The sequence below is a fragment of the Triturus cristatus genome, chromosome 1_1 (assembly GCF_964204655.1).
Source record: "Triturus cristatus chromosome 1_1, aTriCri1.1, whole genome shotgun sequence".
Classification (NCBI taxonomy): domain Eukaryota; kingdom Metazoa; phylum Chordata; class Amphibia; order Caudata; family Salamandridae; genus Triturus; species Triturus cristatus.
In genome coordinates this window covers 92,408,528-92,425,571 of record NC_140579.1, presented here as the reverse complement: position 1 = coordinate 92,425,571, position 17,044 = coordinate 92,408,528, and positions in this window count along the sequence as shown.

Sequence of the window (17,044 nt, the reverse complement as noted above, 5' to 3'; positions counted from 1 at the left end):
TCCTGCTTGACACCAGTACAAAAAACCGACCTCCAGTCCCTTCTCGACTCCTATTCAGACGTATTTTCGGCCAAACCCGGGACAACTCACCTCGTCCAACACGATATCCTGACAGAGGGGGCCAGCCCGATCCGACAAAGGCCTCATAGGATCCCCGAGGCTAGACAACAAATAGTAGAAAAAGAGGTAGTGGATATGTTGGGGAGCGGAATCATCGTGCCTTCCCACAGCCCTTGGTGTTCCCCTATTGTACTGGTCCCAAAACCCAACGGCACAGTACGCTTCTGTGTAGACTTTAGGCGCCTTAACAGCGTCTCCCGCTTTGACTCATACCCCATGCCCCGTGACAATGAACTCATAGAGAGGTTAGGGACAGCCCGATACATTAGCACGTTGGAAACAGTGTTCGCCACCCCCTCAGGCTTATATCACTTCCGGGTCCTCCCCTTCGTCCTCCACGGAGCCCCTGCCACCTTCCAGCGCCTCATGGACATTGTGCTTAGACCCCATCAAGAATTTGCTGCCGCATACTTAGACGACATAGTAATCTTCAGCGCCTCATGGGGGGACCACCTTAAACACCTTCAGGCCCTCTTTTCCAGTCTCCGGGATGCGGGACTGACTGCCAATCCGGAAAAAGGCATGCTCGCCACTGACAATGTTCGCTATCTCGGCTACCATATACAAAACGGACAGATCCGACCCCAGATAGATAAGGTCAGGACCATTTCAACCTTAGAGAAACCAACCACAAAAAGGGGCATCAGGGCGTTCCTGGGACTAGTGGGCTACTATAGGAGATTCATCCCCCACTTCGCTGAAGAGGCAGCCCCTCTCACGGACATGTTAAAGAAGACAGGCCCTAACACCTTCACCACATGGACCCCAAAACAAACCCACAGTTTTGAACGCCTCAAAACGAGACTTTGCAACAATCCAGTGCTCATATGCCCCGACTTTACAAGCCCGTTCACATTGCAGACAGACGCATCAGACCGGGGCTGGGGGCAGTCCTATCACAACCAACTCCATCAGGTGAGCTCCACCCAGTGGTATACCTTAGCCGCAAACTGGTACCCAGGGAACTCAAGTATTCTACCATAGAAAAGGAGTGCTTGGCCATCCGCTGGGCGGTCCAAGCCTTACAGTACTACCTACTGGGTCGTCCTTTCACCCTCCTGACAGACCATGCTCCCCTTGTCTGGCTGGCAAGACATAAAGACACTAACCCTCGCATCCTCCGATGGTTCTTAGCTTTGCAGCCTTTCTCTTTCCAGGTATCACATCGGCCCGGAACTTCACAAACCAACGTGGACTATCTCTCCCGCAGCCCGGTGGACACATGGCCCGAACGGCCATGCCTGGAGGGAAGGCACTGTGACGAGGGGGAGGCGGTGAAGGACCCCGGGGGCACCAGGCGCTACTGCCGGTACTGACTCTACTCACGCCCAGGAGGAGGGGCTTGAAGGACCCAAAAGCGCCGGAAGTGAACACAGAAGGGAGAGACCGGGAGGAGCGGAGCGAGGAGCAGCGCGAGGAGCGGAGCGAGGAGCAGAGTGAGGAGCAGAGCGAGGAGCAGCGCACGGAGCGAGGAGCAGAGCGAGACGAGGAGCGAAGGAGAGACAACGGCAGAAACCCGAGGCTACGCCGGGACGTGCCCCGAGGAAGGTCCCGAGGACGAGGCAGCCAGGACCCAGGAGCCGGGTACCGGCTTCAGGCAAGTAGCGGAAAAGACCGGGAGGGCCCTTGTGGGTTGGTGGAACGTCCACATGTCCTGCTCAGGACTATAGACCCACCCCCCCGTAAGGTAAAGAAGGGACAGAGTAGGGGCGGGCTTTCACCCATCTCCAGCGGGACTCGCCTGACGATAAGGGCCCGGGGACGACGGAACGTTAAAAGCCCATGCCTTAGAGGGAACAGGGAAGGGTAACCCCAAACACCTCTAAGCCGGTAGGGAGGAAAGGACGGATACTAATCGCCCGCTGTTTCTTTTTCTCCGAGGGGACGCCTGGCAGGACCACGCCCAAGGAACCGAGCGGCAGCGACGCTGAGAGGCTAAAGACGGCGGAAGAGCCCAGCAGCAACGCAAAAGACCCCTCCCAACCAGAGATTGCCCTTTCTGGATCCCTTGTCCTGTACCCTTGGACAGCTGTCCGGGGAAACAATAAAACCACAAATCAAACCCCAGCAGTAGACTCCTCTGATCTGTGGGGCGGGAGCGTGACAGATGGATACAATTGTGAAAGGTGGCATATGATATCTGCTGGAGCTCCATGTCTACTAAGTTCTGCCACAGTTGTAGATGGTTCACTAAGTCAAATGCACTGTTCAAGTCTGTGAAGCAAAGATTGATGTGCCCCTGGAGGGCCAATGTATATTTACTTATTATTAAGTGCAAATTAATGCTCTGTTCTACTGTCCCAATTTCCTTTCCAAAACCATATTGGCAGTCTGTCAATGTGTGATTTGCCTGAGCCCATGTTTCCAACCTGCCTAATATTACCTGCCCAATTTCTTTTTTTTACCAAAGAATCAAGTAATGTGAGTAGACGGTAACATCTAAAGTCACCTCTATCCCCCTTTTTAAATATAGGTATGATGATACTGTCTCTTCAGGTCTTCAGAAAGTGACATTTTGCAGCTGCATTACAGACCTGGGTTAAGATCGGCTCCCATATTGGTATACTGGATTTGAAGTCGTCAGTTAGAGCCCCATCTGGGGCCTTTTCCCAGGGCACATATATTTGGGCTACAGTAACCTCTTCAACATCATTTGGCTTCAGAGGTACAAACATCAATACATCAGGTGGATCTCTAATTGGAAGGATAGCAACATTCTCTGGATTGAAGATCCCTCCAAAATGAGGTCCAGTCTTGTGAAGTGACTGAGACCTCTTTCAATGTCATGTAGTTATCCTAAAGAAATGGGGAATTAATTATTTCTTCAGTGTCAACACCTAAAGATATCATTTCTCTAACCCCCATGAAAGAGATCCAGTGTGCAGTGATACACGTGTAATCACCGGCTTTGCAACTGGTCCACAAGCCTTCAGGTGAATAGTGTGAAAAGCACTTTGCTGCAATGCTTGTCCAACCAATTGCAGCACATTGTTACGGAGCTCTGGAACAGCAACTTTGGCAAAATATGTTGGGCTGGGATCCTTCCATTTTGGGCAGATGGAAGGCACAAATACTAGGAAACCCACTCCTTTCACGAAAGAATAAAAAAGGGAGGAGGCCCAGTACTACCATTTGAGCTAGCTTCGTGTTGTACACACATGTCGTTGGCTGGTTGCATTCCTACTGCCTCTCCTGCCTAAACATGCCCATAATAGTAGCCTAGGTTTCCTTTCTGTTTTGGGGGCAGTCACTGTATTCTGTTTGCTTTCAGACTCTGAATCCTGTGCCATTTTGATGTTGCTGATGTGAGCAACACTAGTGCACTGCTGTGATTGGAGCAGATTGTTCCTTACTTTCATCACCTTCAGCATCACCACCTATGCCTTTTTTTTTTGTCAAACGTATTTTTATTGAAAATATTTTCCAGTACAGCACAAAAATATACCCAACACCTCACTCAATGTAGTGAATTCCTGCTTTTAAAATTCTATTGAAGGGTTGAAGCTACAGGTTGTTGCCCCGCCATTATTCCTGCCCTTAATGTGTAGAAGATGCAAATATCTAGGATACAGTTTGTTAATAGTATAAGGGATCCACCTATGCCTTTTTTGCCTCCCAGTGGTTTGCGTGACATCCATGATGACTGGATCCTCCTCCTCCTCCTCTACTTCATTCATAACTCTAAGGCTTTCAGGGACATTCCTTTTCCATTGCCTTTCCTGGCATGACTCGGACTGAGGTGGGATCCAAATAAAGTCTTGATCATTGGAAGAGAGGCTTGGAGAAGATGGTAGAGTACCCTTCCTTTTTCTTGCTTGAGATCTGGTAGCCAATGGATCTTCTGAAAGAGGGGGTTATGCTTGCTCAGCAGTAAGCCCAATCTCCTCTTCTACTCCTACTTTGGGAATATGTACAATTGATGGTGGTGACTGTTGTTGTCCACCTAGCTAAGTTTCCGGTAACGATTAGGTACTACTTGTGAGAGACAAATCCAACTCAATGTCACTGCTAGATGGCATTTCCGTGATTGCAGTGGCTAACTCTGTGCCAGACATGGGCTTGGGCCTAGGTTGGGGTGAGGCCATTGATGCAGAAGTGCCACTCCCAGTTTGCTCCACGGAGGCTCATTTGTCAGGCACATGATGTTGCCCAAAAAAGGTCTCAACCAACACACCAGTGGTGGGAAGCTGCTACTTCTCACTGGCCACTTTCTTGGCAGCACCTTTCTTTGGGGCCATCTTGAGGCTGTCAGTTGGCTGAGGCACTAATCTGTTCAAGCCGAAGAGACTGGAGGACTGACGTCACGTGTTGTTGTGTGGTCACAAGTCATGTGTTCAGGCCTTCTGTCTGGCAGTACTGGGGGTGATGTCTCTTCTCTTGTTCACCTAAAAGCAAACAAACAAGAAAACATTAGTGGAACATGGCACTGTTGCAGTTTGAATTAGTACTGACAAAGACAATATGATTTAGTGTGATTACTTCAGTTATAAATAATTAACAGCAATACAGTGTATCCATTCCAAAATAAAACCATACCAACATAACATTTACAATCAGGAAGGATAACAACAACTACATACAGATGTAACTTTTGCCTTTTGTGCATCATCTAGGGAGACTAGTTGCACTCAGTGAGGTAAAGGTAAAAATGTATTAATCCTTTAATTCTTATAAAATGAATGCTTTTGTGTGGCTGTCCGCCTATTGCAGGCAGGGGGTTAATTAATGATGGCGGGGAAGCAAACAAAAAAAATTAAGGAAATATTTTAGAAATTAAACATTAAAAAGAATAATTAAATAAATAAAATCAGGATAAAATTAATTCATATATATTTTTTAAATTCCCAAAAAATTGATATGATGGCTGATGTACTAAGGGAGTATGAGAAACCCATTGGGAATGTGGAAGGAAGGAGGTGTAGGCCGTGAGCATATTATTAAACTGATCAGGGAAAAGTAAAAAAATGAACACTAACAAAAAGGCTTAAGCCTCTCCTATCAATACCCAAAGAAAATGGCTTTAAAAATTGGACAAAAGGGTGGCTGCACAAAATGGCCACTGGTCACATAGTTAAACAACAGCAAGTAAGGATGCATGGCCACAACAAAGAAGCATGCAGGCCTTTGGCAAAAATCACACTGGCTGGCTACACAAAATGGCCAACGACCACATGGTCAAACAGCAGCAAGCAAGGAGGCATGGAAAGCACAGAACACATGAAGGCCTATGGACGATCTCTATACAAAATGGCCTCTGGCCACATGCCATGGGGAAAACAACCCAATGGTGGACTAAGGCTGGCAAAAACACTCACACACTGGCAAGACAAAGGTGGCATGGTAACACTGAAAAAAAAACGAGCATTAATTCAGCAATGCCAAAAATGAACATTAACTGGGCTGTAAAAATTTATAACACACATCCTTCAAAGCATCAAATATATACTATCCCACCTATACACTATTTGTTTAAAAAAAGTGTGTGAAATTCTCCAAACAAAACACATTTTCTAATTTAATCCAATGCCATCTATGGCCTAAATGATGTTTCAATTCAACAGACACTCCAGAAACATGTGTTTAATTAAGTAGTCCTGGGTTTACTGGCTGGGTGATCCTTTGGCAGTCTAAGCCTCATAGTGAATTAAATTAATATTGACAATTTATTCAAAATATTTACTGAAATGTGCAACAATTTTCCTTTACAAAACAAGAAAGATTAAATGCAAAAAATAACTATCCCCTACTGAAACTACAGGACACTCACCACAACAAAGTAAAAGAATTTAATAAATGTATAAATAAATCCCGGTGCATGCCCTCTATCTAACAAACAACACCCTTGTACAACAGCTTTTTAAATTACTTGTGATATCACAAAAACAAAGTCCTAACATCCACTGGTATATATGCAGCAGACAAAGAGAGTGATCCTTCCAGTTCCAAATGAAAAGTTACCAGGAGATGGACAAAGCGCTGGAAGGTGCCTGCAGGACAGGAACAGGAAGTTGGAGTCTCTGGGGTACTTCCTCCTTGTTGAAAAAAAAGGTCCTCAAACTAAAAAACAACTGGAACAGTCCGTTGGAGAAGAATATCATCTCAAAAATGTCTTTTTGAGTAGATGTAACTGTTTCTTGAGGAGAAAATCTTCTTGAGATGCAGCCGCGATAGCTCGCGCTAGATGCATCACAGAAAAAGGCATCAGAAATTGGCAACATGCCCTAAACCCACGCTAGCGGGCCTCATATCTTGCAAGAGCCCGTAAGCACCCGGCAAGACTCATTGTGCTTGATTGCCGGGCACTTAAAGTTTGCAGTTGTAGCAGCACCAGTGCCACTTTGTGCAGTTGAGAGACCTCCCCGCTTATAGCGGTGAATGGATCTGATCTGCTGTTCTCTTCTTCCTCTATATTGTGTCTCCCTTGGTTAGGGGGCTCACAAGCTACCAATCTTTAACCAGCTTTCTATCAGTCAGACTGCATGTCAGTAGGCCATTTTTGCCATTTTACACTTCACCAACTATTGTAGGCTGCGCTTCTATACCAGTAGGTGCAAAATGTTGTGGTAATATGTCTGGAATTAGGAAAGGAAGGCAACCGGTCTTGGTCATAGCCTAGTCCTGCCTCCCCCATAGAGTTGTATTTATATTATATATTTTACAAAAGGTACTTTTAAAAAGTCACCTTTTATTTGTCTAAACACACCAGAAGCCCATTTGTATGAGCTTCTGACTGTCACCCAAGAGCTAAATAGCCCCATTGGGTCGGTGTGAAATTGCTCCAATAGCTGAGACAAAGGCCAAGGGTGTGGGGAGATATGTTCTTCTGACAGGAGGCCCATGTGGGCTGTGACTAGGGACTTAACGTTAAGAGGCCTATCCAGTCACAGGAAGATGTAGCTAACACCTGGGCCTGCTCTCCCCTTTGCCACTCTAGCCAGCCAGGCATTGATCTCAGTGAAAGAGGAGCTGCTCCCAGAGATCAGCTTTAAGTGACCACAGACGAGACCAGAAGCATTGCACAGGGTTAGACAAGTTTGGTTCCTTGGGTTTTAGGACGAGTTCTGCATTTGCAGAGGGACACACAGGAACCGCTGCAAAAGTGGGTAGGTTTGTCTCCATGGAACATTTTCCTTATTGGATAGGGTGAAGCCAAGTTTTACCCTCTACCCAAAGGCTAGTGCAGGGCATAAATGGCAGATCCCCCCTTCAGAAAATTACTGTACCCTAGAAAGGCAGGAAAAGTACAGCACCTGTTGTTTATACTTAAGAGTAGACCTGAAAGGCTTGACCTACACCCATCTGTACCCAGGACAAATAAGAGGACTTCAAGGATCAGTTGACTGACTTCCTGTTCCTGTTAAACTACAGCAACATAACAAGACAAGACAGTTTTGAGTCTTGCCATAGTATAGGAATTCAAGCTCAAAACAACTGACTAAGTACAAATGTAAAAATTGCCAAAAGTATCTGTTTTTTCTTTTTATTAACCTCCCTCTGAAAATACCTAATTCTTTTTTTAAAGAACTGGATGGAATGTTTCGGAAATTTGTATTGAATAATGAACAACCTTGTATGAAATTACTTCAACTGGATTTTGCAAGATATTATCAGGCATCTCTGGCCAAATTGCTAAATCAAATAGGTGAGTCAAAAATTCAGTCTATGATAACTTTCTTTTGAGCCACATGATAAATGAAAGTGCAACTAAATTGCCAACTTTTTATGAATAGCAAAATTCCCCACAAAAATTAGATATAAGGTGCTACTGGCATTATTAGGGATAATCCAATTGTTTATTCCTGCTTAGCATGCCTAAACCCTTATTCAAGATTGTGCAGCAGGTGGATTATTGTTGCCTAAAAGTCTTCTACAATTCTGGCAAGAACTGGGGTTTCTCCGACTTGGGAATTTTTTAAATCTGGATAGATTAATAACATGGGACACAGTTCAGATGCAATTCAGTAGCCAAAGCACAGTTTATGCTTAAGCTTTTTTCAGATTGTGAGTTTCTTAAAAAGTAATTACGGTACTCTGAGCGAGTCAGCATACCAGACAGCTAGACAGATGGCTACTAAGACATTGGATGTAGGTACCTGGTACCGCCTGCTACACCACAGCATAAAAGGGGAAAAATATATATTGGACAAACTTTAGAAAATCCACTCTGAGACAGGGTGTAAATTTAATTTAAAAGAGTGGTCATTGCTCTGTGAGCTGAGTTACAAAGGGTTACGGGGGGCCATTTTAAAAGAATGACTTTTTTGTCAAGATGGTTGGTGTATTATACACCATTGAAAACACATAGGATGTATCCCACGATGAGTAACCATTGTTTTAGATGTAATAAACAGGATGCAGGCAATTGGGTACATATATTTTTAGATTCTAGTCATTTACAGCAGTTTTTAAATTTGAGAAGTGAAATAAGAGCTCACACAAAACAATTGAGCATGACGCACGTGACAGAAGAAAAGGGAAAACTTAACCTAGACTAAAATACAATGGGTAGAACGACACCCAAGGACTTGTGCAGCACAGAAAAACAGATGCAGCACAGTGTGGCATCAAAAGATGACTACCCACACACATGACAACGTACATTGAAGTGAAGGGACTGACACCCAACACCAAAATAACAAAGGTGGGAATAAAACCCCCTTTAAACTGAAAAATGGGGCTAAAACCCATCTCAAAAGTAGGTAAAGTGTGAACATGGGGCCATGGGACTAAAAACCCACTCCCATCCCTAGATAGGGATAAAATATCTGAAACAAGAGGACATGGGACTAAATCCCACTCCCATCCCTAGGCAGGGATAAAATATGTGAACGTGGGGTCATGGGACTAAAAACCCACTCCCATCCCTAGATAGGGATAAAATATCTGAAACAAAGGGAAATGGGACTAAAACCCACTCCTGCCCCTTAGGCAGGGATAACAATATATGAAACAAGAGGACATGGGACTAAAACCCACTCCATCCCTAGGCAGGGATAAAATATGTGAACGTAGGGTCATGGGACTAAAAACCCACTCCCATCCCTAGACAGGGATAACAGTATCTGAAATAAGGGGACAAGGGACTAAAACTAGCCTGTGAAAAGAAGACATTGTATCTTTACATCTTGTAGAGAAGGACAACAAACTTCTAAATAAACATTTACCATGGTGTGTATGTCACCGCGAAGAGGTAGACAGGTGTTCAAATAATTTTTAATACACACTATAAGCCTAACATTTCTAAAATGTCGCTGGTGTGCCTGTCACCGTGTTGAAAATGGACAGGCGCTGCAAAGATGCAAACAGAACTTGGGTAACAGTAAACAGCTCCAGAAGACTTGCCAGATGAACTAAGCAGGGAAAGAAGATCCCACTAAAATGAAAACTGGGCTTGCCAGAAGCAAAGTACTATGCAGCATGCCAGATTGAAGATGTTAAAAACGACGAGTGAAAACCAGGGGCAAGGGCTTGTTGAAGTGCTGACATGGTCCTAGGAGTGTCTCAAAGTCTAAAACTAAAACTCACACCCTTACCATAGGAACTGGCAACGAATAGAATATGCACAGGACGATCGCAGCTTACATCACGAGCATGGCAGGAGAAGTCGTTAAGAGCGGCCCATTCCTCAGACTGCGGCAGCGAAATCCATGTGAGGAGAAGCGTGAAGAGATCCACACACTCCGAGGTTGAAGTAGACTTCAATAGCAGGATAACTTTATTAAATAAGCAAAAACGTGGTTGGCAAATGCATAAGAAAAGGTACATCGCTAATGGTAAATACTGTATGTAGGGCTGGATCCGCCAACTCCAAAATGGTGGGACATACAGGAGACGCATGCCGGGAGGTTCACGGCGCATTACTGCTTCAAAACGACCATATGCAGCTCCGAATACCAGAAAAGCTAAAGACTTCATTGAAGCTTGATGAGAGGATCCGCGTGACAAGGAGAGAAAGGTGAGTAGCGCCAGGCAATTTTGAATTTAAAAGCGAAGCGCAACTGTAATCACAAACAGTCCTTGCAGCAAAGTATGAAAACCATAAAATGTAGTAATAAAATCAGTCTTTGATCACGATGTCATTCTCCTCCTCAGCCCTCAGTTTGATGAGGCGATCTAAATGAATGACAAACGTTACAACTGTAAAATCGCCAATTCGCTAAATTTGTCAGGCACAGGTAAAGCTCACACCAGCAAAACGCTAGCACAGATGAGCACACAAAGAGTCATGAAACAAACATCCTTATGTAAGGTAGAGTCAATGAACTTCGCACCAGGGCAAAAACACATGCAGACACTGAATACCTTGGTTTCATAGAAGCAGTAAACATTACTTGTTGCTGCCTTGACGTTGATTGTGGCAAAATGGAACCAAGTAGAAATGTAGGTTTTTCTGCGATAGATAGGCACCTTTGGAGGATGGTGTTAGTGTGTTTATCTTTCCTTTCATCCTTCTTTCGTCCTAGCTGCTCAGCCCATCTTCCAACTGACTACACTCATACACCAGGCACCCAAGCATTCCACTCACACTAACATTCTAACCGGAACACTCACACTGGCTGAGCAGCTAGGTACAGGATGAAAGGGAACAAATTAACAAGAACTGAGTCCTCGGTTGGACTTAAAGGGTTAAAAAGTTAGATAGATAGCACAAATTCTTAAAATAAGTTCCTCTGATTGGCCAAGGCAGCTTTTTCTCCCATTAGCCCTTTAGGTATTCAAGGACAGGTCCTGGTCCAACGGTAACAAATGATCCACACCCAGAAAAAAAGCATGACGTTGCCATTTCAGGACTTGAGGATTCTGTCCCCATGTCCTCAAAATATTTAGAAAGTAAGCTAGAAGGTGGCACGGTAGGGACACCATGGCCCCCAGGCCCTTGTTAGGAGGTGACCTAGAGTAACCCCCACTCTCCCCTGTTGCCAAAAATTCAGTACTCCAACAGGACACAGCACAGCCCTTCAGTGAGGTACTGCAGTACTTGAGCGGGAGCCAGGGCGATCACCCCCATGGTGCTGCAATTCCAAGCAAGCTTTCTCAGGGGAAAGGCCAGACTCGGCAGCCAGTCTCCTCCAGGTCCACAGACAGAGCAAAGTACCTCCTTTGCGTTGGTTGTCTGCCGTACAGCCAGAGTTCTTCCTTCTCTCCGTCCCCTGCCTTAGCCCGTCTTACCCAAGTTTCAGCAGATCATGCCACAAACCTTTTACAGGAAGTATAGTCCCTATTAGCCAAGGGACTATCGAGAGGGTGCTGGAATCACAAAAGGTGAGGGGTGCAAATCCTGTTTTTTCAGCTTGTTTTTTCACAGAAAGTCAAATTGAAATTGCCCTGTCTGCCTTGGACCCAGAAGACTGGACAGTATCCTTGGACTTGTATGGCACCTACTTTTACATGCCTGTGCTACTGTCTCACATATGCTAGCTTTGGTTTGTGATTGGGTCAAGGCACTACCACTTTGCTGTTCACCCCCTCTGCCTGTCTTCTGCAGCTTGTTAGTTAATGAAGGTGATGGCAGTGATTGTGGCCCCCTTTGCAGATCGGGATCCAGATTTCCATACCTAGACGATTGGCTGTCTTAAGCAGGCTCGCTATGGTCACCTTTGAAAACCAGTTGCCATTCTTTCCTGGACCGTAACGATTCCTGTCTACTCATCCTCCTCGACTTTTCATCATCGCTCAATACAGTCAATCACTGCACTCTCGTAGCCCTACTTCAGCACATAATGGGGCTATCTTGTATAGTTTTAAAATTTATCACTTTTCTCCGAATTTGCTCACAACGCATCAAAGTGAGCAGCTCACTATCCAATGAATCCCCACTCGGGTGTTGAGTCCCTCATGGTTGCATCATCTCGCCCACACTCTTCACCCATTATATGGAACTGCTGATGGAGATACTCAAGAATGACATATTTGACTACCACATGTATGCCGATGACACCCAGCTATGTGTGCAAATGTCCGCCTTGGAGGATATCACTTGACTCACTGACACTTTAACAAAAGCCCAAAATGCACTAGCATGAAATCACCTCAAATTAAACTTCCCGATAATGGAATTCCTTCTCATCTCACCACCCAACAGCACCATCCCCATATCCGAATGGAGCAACCAACTAGATGCCCCCTCAGTTGCAAACCAGCCATCATCGACTCAGGAAGGTTCCTCTGATTAACGTTGGACAGATACCTTCACATGCAAGCCCACATTAGCACATACACTTGTATTTAGGCCCACCAACTCAAAAATGTGCAACTGTTCATTCCGCCCCAGACTTCCAAGATTGCAGTACAGTCACTAGTCGCATTGAAACTGGACTACGGGAGTGCAACCCTGGCAGATTTACCGAAATCATGAACAACTCCACGCAAGGCAACCATCAATGCCGCGGCAAGATTATTAACGGGAACACAATGCTTTGAACATATCACTCCATCTCCCAAGACTCTCCGCTGGCTCTCTTTCAAAGCCCGGATCCAGATAAAAATTGTGTGCCTCACACACAAAGCTCTACGCTAAGATATTCCACTGTACCTTAAACAATAGCTCACAATCTTAGAATGTAGCCGCTCCCTTGGGAGTGCAAAGTCACTATGGCTTGGACCCCTGAGATTCAGTCCTACTCTCGACTTTCTCTGAGTCCGCCCTGAGAAATATGGAAGTCTCTCTCACCTGAGAATCTAGCAAACCTTTTGACCATAGCCTTCAGGCTGCTATTCAACAGATTCTTCCAATAACGGTGGAGATCAAGGATGACCCGAGGACCACCTGATACCCTTGTACTAAAGTACAAGATTATTGAGCTTCTCGAACAAGCCTCATGAAAATGAAATTGGACAACAAACATTTCTATAAACCATATTTGTATATAACTTTCACAGGTTTATATTTGTTCTGTAATGGGTGTGGGTTCTGTGTGCAGCGCTCATATACCCTTGGTCATTTTCGCTCTCTATAAAAGTCTTTAAATAAATAAATAAAATAAATTCTTTAGTGCCTGGCATTTCCATCAGTGAACCAATGTCCTGTCTGACACCACTGCAAAGAATTCCCTTTATATGGGCAGTCCTAGACGTAGTGGCGCTCAAAGCCTTTCCTCCCTTGCAATGAGCCAAGATCATTTATGATATGATACTGATGATTCAAGCTCAATCATGGGTCTTGATGAGGTCAGTCTGAGACTTCTTGGAATGCTGACCTAATGCATTCTCCTGGTTGTGTGCTCGCTGGCACATGTGGGCCTTGCAGGGGGACCTGCGTTCACACTGGGCTCAACACCAGGGATGTCTATTGGACAACATCTGTGTCTCAAAGGAGACAGCCCCAGAACTTCGATGATGGCAAATGGACGCCAATTTGTCATTCTGCAAAGCAACTCTCCCTGCCTCCTCCAGAGATCAGTCTTGATGGATGCATAGTCTTTGGGTTGGAGGTGATCATTTGGGAGAGGTGGAAATCAGTGGCCAATGTCCTACGGTGGAATGACTGCTCCGCAATAATATCCTGGCGCTTCATGGCAACTGACTTTCTCTGAAAACCTTTCTCTAGGCCATCAGATGGTGGTTGGTGCAGGTCCTGACAGACAGCACAACTGCCATGTGGTGCCTCAACAAGCAGGGCAGTGTAGGGTGTTGGATGTTTGGCATTGGCCCTTGTGCCAGGAGGCACTATTCCTTTGGAGATGACTGGAACAACAAGTACGCTTCTGGTGGCTAGTCACCTGGTGGGGATGCTAAACGCCAGGGCGAGCTCTGCAGAAGTCAGTTGACGAATCACAAGTGATGATTTAATCCTGATGTATTTCAGGACATCTTCTAACAGTGGGGTGTGCCCTTATACGACACTGCTGAAAATGCACAATGTCGTTACACCTGTGTGCTGGAGTTTCCACAAAAGAGGCACCTAGGTGACACATTATGCCAGTGGTGGAGCACAGGCCTCCTGTAAATGTTTTCAGTGTTACCTTTCCTGCCTTAAGTTAAAAGGAGGGTAAGGATAGATCAGGCCCAACTTGGCCCAATAGCCCCAAACTGGGGCAGGATGGTGGATTGTTCTGACCTGCTGAGCCTGAGAATTTGCCCTTCAATTCGTCTACCTCTCTGGGAGAACCTGCTGTACCAGCAGTAGGGCAGAGTCCTGCACCAGAATCTCCATAATTTGTATCTGCATGCATGAAGCCTTGCCTGCTTAAGTAGTGGATGCAATTCTTTGGGCTAGTCGCCCCTTGACTATTTTATCTGTTCAGTGCATTGTGAGAAATTTGTGGCCTATAAGTGGAACCACCAGCTTGATCCCTACTGGGCAAATTATCAGATGTTTTTTTCTGTTTGGCCTCTGGCTTTGCTGTGTGCACAGCTAAAGGTTGTCTGCCATCTCTGCCCTTTTATAGTTACCTGATCAACCCTTTATTCAAGTATCCTGGCATGAATCCTTTCAGTATTCCTCAATTGGACATTAACCTAGTCCTCGCATTTCTACTGTACGCGCCATTCGAGAAGATGCACAGTATGTTTAGGTCCCATAGCACCAAGATGCATGTTTCTTAGTTCAGTCACTTCTTCGCTCCATGTCAATGCGCTGTAAGTGCAGTCAGTGCAATTGTCGTGTAGTTCCTATAGTACCATTGCAGGACCTGTACGTTTGGATAACATAAACTGTGGGATTGGTGGCAGACTGATTCTGTAAACCCCCACTGAAAATGTTAGCCTGTTTGCAAATAGCTAGCTCACAGTGCCACTAGTGTCTCCTCTTATCGGGGAAAGAATAGTTTCTGGCAACCTCAGAACATGACAACCCTGATCCCTCAGGTTCATGGAAACAATGTACTAATTTTTGCTCAGTCACTCGTGCTTACTGATTACCTCTCAGAAATACACAGAATAAAGTCTGGTCATTTCAATAAGGATTTATTGAACAGTTGTTATTCTCATGTAAAATATATGAGCTGCAACAACCATTAGACAATAGCAGAGATATATGATTAGCAGTACAGCGAATATAAAAAGATAGTACAATTCTACCATTGTATATATGAATATATACATAAATATAAAATGCAGGATAAAAGTGTGCTTACTCCTACGATGCCTATCTAGTTGTACCTAAGTGTACCTAGCATGTTGAGTAGGTGTGAAGCCAATAATCCCGCTAGGATTTAGTCGAACCCCATTACCTGAAGTGTGAATGTAGGAACCCGTCTTGGTCTCGAGCTGAACAACCCGCAAGGGATGTTCAGACCACTGTCAGCTGGAGCGTTTGCAAGCAGGAGCCTCAGCGTCTCTGGTCAGTGTGTCGGCCTGAAAGTCTCGGTACCCTCTGTCTAATACTAGCAAGAGGTGCTGTATTTATACAGAAAATATCTAGGGTTCCTTTGTCCCTTGTTTAGCCATTGTTGGATATGAGGATGATGTCTGGGAGGAACTGAGTACATAGATATGGGTAGGAAGGTGGTGTAGCCCCAGCCTGGTTTCCAAAAACCCTTATAAATATTCATTCATACTGTGTCAGTCCAGAGATTAAGTCATAGAACGCCATTGTTCAGGGAAACCCTCCTTCTGCACCCAGGACTAAAACTAGGTAAAAGGTTCAGTCCTACTAAGGTTCGTTTACAGTGTAGTGTAGGGGAGGTAATGTAGGTGAAAGGGTGTGATGCTACCTAGGCCTATATTAGGGTATCTATACGAAACATAACACCCACTCCTCTTCTGAACAGTCAACAATGATAATAATGCTAGAGAACTATTTTCTTTACTAGATAGTAGTGCATCAAAACATTTGTTAATGAGCTTTGTAAAACCTTGTTTTAATTTTTTTTTAAAACAGTGTAAAAAATGGGGAGAATATAAAAAAAACTATGAAAATCAGTTATTTGGAATTGTCACTTTAAAACCACAGTCCTCATTGAATTCGTTTATATAAGTTGAATTTCAATAAGCATCAAAAGGCCATGCTTTTCAGCAAGAAAGTGTCAATTTTTAGGAAATGTTCCAAATTTAGTTACATTTAGAAAAAAGGAAAATCCAAACTCTTTTCCAGCATACGACAAGCCAATTATAGATTAAATGTCCTGGCAGGGAGACGCAACATCGTCGTTGCTTGCTGTTGCAGGGGATGGTCCTTGTAACACATCGCAATGTACGTCAATGGAGCACAGATGATATTCACTACTGCCAATAGCTGGTGTAGCGGCTGCCGGTGCTGTAGTCGATACCAGGGTGCTAGAAGGAAAGCTAATGCTCAACCCAGTTGAAAAAGGCACCTGCGGGTTTTCGAGGAATGAATTTATCAGTATAGGAATACACTGGGGACACTGCCAAGCATGGGACCTCAATGGTTTCAGTCTGGTATTCAAGTCCGCAGGCGAGTCCACAGCAAGTGTCAGACAGAGGTCCAACACGCATTCGTCACCACAAAACAGGCATCGAAGAACAGGTAAGATGAGGTCCATCCAGACTGGTCTAAACGATAGGAACCAAGAGACGCTCAGTTCCCGTAGGCAAGGTGTGCCCTGATACTGTACCATGCGTTCACGGTATTTACGCTCCAGGAGCGCTTTCGCCATCTCGTTGGTGATAGGGCCGTCCATTGCGTATAAGATAGATGACAATCAGGATTCCCACTATTGATAGCAGGATCAGAGGTAGACCTCCAAAAATGCTTCGAAATATGGAATGTATAAAGTTTGGAATAACTCCGAGGATTGTCTGAAAGGCGCTCAGAAATCCTGACCCTATGGTCTTAAATAGGTGTACAATACCACTCGTATCAGACATATTGAAGATACGACCCACCATTTCTGAGAAATGAATGGGGCAGTTTGTACATATGAGTGCCTGTATCTCATTCGAGGTCCTTGTGATTTGAAGATCAAAGGTCTCTCGAGCTGGGGTTAGGGGTACAGATTGCTGTAAAAGCATGGCTTTCAGT